The sequence below is a fragment of the Eschscholzia californica genome, unplaced genomic scaffold, assembly GCF_041429995.1.
Source record: "Eschscholzia californica isolate CP2 unplaced genomic scaffold, dmEscCali1.0.p SCAF_14, whole genome shotgun sequence".
In the NCBI taxonomy this organism is placed as follows: Eukaryota; Viridiplantae; Streptophyta; class Magnoliopsida; order Ranunculales; family Papaveraceae; genus Eschscholzia; species Eschscholzia californica.
This window is the reverse complement of record NW_028238243.1, coordinates 82,501-87,500: the sequence shown is the minus strand read 5'-3', so window position 1 is coordinate 87,500 and position 5,000 is coordinate 82,501.

The window sequence follows — 5,000 nt, the reverse complement described above, 5'->3', positions numbered from 1 at the left end:
TTATTCACTTAAAAATTCATAGAAAAATAAATATTTATCGGAATCGCTATTATAATATATCAAAAAAATCCTTGCGAAAAGACCTTTCCAACGAGTATAAGTTTGCTGGATTCCGACGAGTAACGAAGGAGTAAAGGCCCAGTATGCTTGGTTAAAAAATTGATGTTTCCTTGTGAAAATAGGAAAAACAATAACTTTGCACTATAAGGGGGAGGGTTGAGCTCCTTCCCCAGAGCGTGCACAGCACTTGTGCTGGCACGTTCCCTAGTGCTCGCCAAGCACCATAGGGCATCCAAAGGGCAAAGCTCGGCCTACTACATGATGGGAAGCTTCTAATATGTCGGAATACGAAGAGATTTCGTGCGACCCGAAGCTCGGCTCGGGCGTCCCGGCCTGTGCCGAGCTGTGCCGAGCGCGTCCCAGGCCGTCCCGAGCCAAGTCTCGGGCGTCCCAGGCCGGCCCGAGCAAAGTCTCGGACGTCCCAGGCCGTCCCGAGCTGTGTCGAGGCCGTCCCAGGGCGTCCCGAGCTGGAGCGAGGGCGTCCCAGGCCGTCCCGAGCCAAGTCTCGGGCGTCCCAGGCCGTCCCGAGCAAAGTCTCGGACGTCCCAGGCCGTCCCGAGCAAAGTCTCGGGCGTCCCAGTGTCACGGCCTTTTCTCTCGATAGGCGTCGTGCGGCACTTGTGCGCGCTCTCGGGACAAGTCAGCCAACAAAGTAATATTCCAAACAACCAACGATAGCTACAAAAGAAGGCAACAAGATATATTATTGATAGATAATGAGAGCTTACAAGGAAAGACAAGCATATGACTAAGGAAGCTTCCTAAAGGCTAGGGAAGCTTATGGCTCTTCGGTTGCCCACTATTTGGAAGGTAGGGGTCTTCCACTCAAAGTTTACCATCCACTCCCCTACATAGTGCAAAATATATGTTTTACCTATCCTCACAAGGAAACATCAATGCTTTCAACCAAGCATACTCCTTTGTTGGAAATAAAGACATCTACGTCCCCGTGCCAAGGGAAGCTACCTAAGGAAGCTACCTATATACAAGGCACCTTACTATGCACGCTCAAGACATATGCCGGCCTAGCGCAAGGCATATGCTACACTTATTACAATGCATAAAAGTAAAAGACATGTCCCTTGGCAATACCAACATGGCTTGACAAAAAGGGACATGACAGACTCCCCCACTTGTTATGTCGTCGTCCTCGACGACTTCGCTGCCAAGTACTCCACGATCTTTTCTGCATTGTCGAGCAAGGAGCTGGCGCGTTCCCAACTGGCTTCGGCTTCTGGCAGGTTCTTCCACTTGACTAAGTACTCGATCTCCGGTGGCGAATTGTGATGAGCTTGAGCACGGCGATCAGCTACTATCTTCTGCACCTCCCTGGTTGGCTGGAGCTCCGGTCTTGGATTAGATCTCTGCTGGTTGGCACGTTGGGGATCCGCCTGATCCTGGTAGAACGGCTTCAGGTTGCTGGCATGGAAGACTGGATGGTGGTTCTGCATATACCTCGGGAGTTGTACTTTGAACGAAACCTTTCCAACACGAGCAATGATGGGAAAGGGGCCCTCGTACCGCCTCACCAAGTTTCGGTGTAGCTTCTTCACGAACCGAGAAGTATCCCTGTTGATCTTGACGAGCACCAAGTCACCTACTTTGAAGTTGTGTGGCCTCCGGTTCTCATCTGCGAACTTCTTCATGCGTGCTGCTGCTTTCTCCAGGTGTGCTTTGGCTATTTCTGCTGTCCGCTGCCATTCCTTAGCAAAAGTGAATGCCCGTGGGCTAGTACCTGTATAACCTGTTGCAACCGTGTGGGGAGTTAACGGTCGCTGCCCTGTTACCAGCTCGAATGGTGTCTTGCAGGTAGAAGAACTCTCCTGCAAATTGAAACAGAACTGAGCTACGTCCAATAGATTCACCCAATTCTGCTGGTTGGCACTGACAAAGTGCCTAAGGTATTCTTCAAGAAGAGCGTTGAAACGCTCCGTCTGGCCGTCTGTCTGCGGATGATTACTTGTCGAGAAGTTCAGCTGTGACCCTAGAAGTTTCATGAGCTCGGTCCAAAACCGCCCTGTAAATCTGGCATCACGATCACTGATAATAGTCTGGGGCACACCCCAATATTTCACTACGTGCTTCAAGAACAAGAACGCCACTTCTTCCGCAGTACACTGAGCAGGTGCTGGAATAAAGGTTGCATACTTCGAGAAACGATCAATCACTACCATAATAGAAGTATACTCCCCCACTTTTGGTAAGCCACTAATGAAATCCATAGATACACTCTCCCATGGACGCTGCACCACCGGCAATGGCTCCAAAAGTCCCAAAGGTTTCTTCCGCATCACCTTGTCCTGCTGACAAATGAGGCAAGTCTGCACATACTCTTCAACTTGCTTCCTCATGTTCGGCCAGTAATACGCTGTCTCAAGTAACGCTAATGTACGATGGTAGCCAGGGTGGCCTGCCCATACGGTATCATGACATTCCTTGATCAGCTCCCGCCTTAGCTCCGCAGAGCGAGGCACATAGAGACGTCCACCTGTGGTATATAACAAATCCTCTTTGATTCTGAACCTTGTGGAACGTCCTCCCTTCACCATATCGACCAAGATCTTGGCTTCTTTATCACTCTGCAGCCGTTCACGAATCTTGTCGATAATGATGGTCTTCAGCTGGGACCTGCTCCTCTGTCCCGTAGTAACCAAGGCGGCCAACTCCGCCTTCCTGCTCAGGGCATCAGCAACATTGTTCATTCTTCCTGGTTGGTACTCCATATCAAAATCAAACTCGGCCAATGACTCTTGCCAGCGAGCCTGCTTGGAAGTGAGCTTCTTCTGAGTCATGAAGTGTGAGGCAGCAACATTGTCGGTCTTCACCAGAAACTTCGACCCCAACAAATAATGCCTCCAGACCCTTAAGCAATGAACAATAGCTAGTAACTCTTTCTCCTGAGCTATATAACGCCGCTCCGTGTCGGAAAGCTTGCGGCTCTCGTATGCAACTGGGTGACCATCTTGCACTAGTACCCCGCCAAGTGCAAAATCAGATGCATCGGTATGAACTTCAAAAGGCTTGGAAATGTCGGGCAATGCCAATACGGGATCGTTAGCAACCTGCTGCTTCATGTCCTCGAATGCTTCTTGACATTCCTTCGACCAAACCCAGGGCCTATCCTTCTTCAACAAGTCTGTTAAAGGTGCCGATCTGGCTGAATATCTCCTGATGAACTTACGATAGTAATTCGCAAGTCCGAGAAATGATCTGAGCTCCGACACTGAAGTTGGCACCTTCCACTCTTGGATGGCTTTCACCTTCTTCATCTCCATCCGGATATGCCCATCACCAATAATGTGGCCCAGAAAACCTATGTGTTTTTGTGCAAACGAGCACTTTTCCTCTTTCACATACAGCTGGTTCTCCTTCAGGACCCTAAACACTTCTCTCAAGTGCTTTGCATGATCTTCCAAACTGTGGCTATACACAACAATATCATCAAGATACACCACCACGAACTTGTCGAGAAACTCATGGAAGATCTGGTTCATCAACGTACAAAACGTGGCGGGTGCGTTGGTTAAGCCAAAAGGCATCACCAAGTACTCAAACGCCCCATACCGCGTCACGCACGTGGTCTTCGGCTCGTCGCCTTCTGCAACGCGGACTTGATAATACCCAGAGCGCAAGTCTAACTTCGAAAAGTACTTTGCCGAACCGAGCTGATCAAACAAGTCCGCTATAAGTGGAATCGGGTATTTGTTCTTCACAGTCACCTTGTTCAAAGCCCGAAAATCCACGCACAACCGCAAGCTACCGTCGTGCTTCTTCTGGAACAACACTGGAGCACCATAAGGAGCTTTGGAAGGACGGATGAATCCCGCCTCCAATAGCTCATCGAGTTGTTTTCTCAATTCGGCCAACTCGGGTGGAGCCATCCTGTAGGGAGCTTTTGCAGGTGGCTTAACTCCTGGAATAATCTCTATTTGATGATCAACAGCACGTCGTGGGGGTAGAGACTTTGGAAGCTTTGCTGGCATAACATCCCTGAACTCCTTCAGGATGGTTTGGATCTTGGCAGGTACAGGTTCTGCATCCACTCCTGTAGTCTCCATCTTTAAGGCTGCCAAGTATGTCAACTCTCCCTTCTTTAGACCCTTCTCTAGCTGCATCGCTGAAATCATCTTGTCGCCTCGAGTCTTCTCGGCAACTACTGGCACCATGCACGGCTTGTCTCCAAGGAAACATATGCTCCCCAAGTACGGCATCGGCACCATTTTGTGCTCCATCATGAAGTCTAGTCCAATGATGACCTGAAAATCATCCAAAGGTACACAAGTAAAGTTAGTCTTACCAGACCACTTGCCAATCTCGAGGGGTACATCTCGAGCTACCCCATCTACGGGTTTTGGTGCCGAATTAACGGCCTTCATGCGGCTTGGATCCTTATGAAGCTTTAGACCCAACCGCTTAGCCTCCGCAGCATCTACGAAGTTGTTGCTAGCTCCAGTATCTACCATCACCTTGGTAGTCTTGCCATTGACCTTACATTCAACGTACATCAGCACCCTTGAGGCTTTAGGCTTCTCGCTTGATTGGCCCGCAAGAGCATTGAGTACCTGGAGCGCACCCATCTTTGAATCATCGTCATCACTATCCACATCTTCCTGTGGATCATGCATACTCTCCTTGTCCTCTTTGCCGCCAAAAGACACCTTCAATGCATTGAGCGCGGCTCGGGATGGACAATCACGTATGCGATGGGGGCCACTACAAAGGAAGCACTTCAACGGAGCTTTGGCTCCCGATGTAGCGCCCGTCTTCGACCCTGTGCCATCCCGGTTGGGGTAAGGTTTCCGCTCATGGCCTTTTCCCCTTCCAGGATTGGGCTTTCCTCCAGTGCCCGTAGGCTTTTTCCTCTCTTGATCATTCGTTGCGAAATCTGTGAGTCTCTCAGCGGCGGATTGCGCTGTGGCCAAGTCTTGCACCCTTTGCCT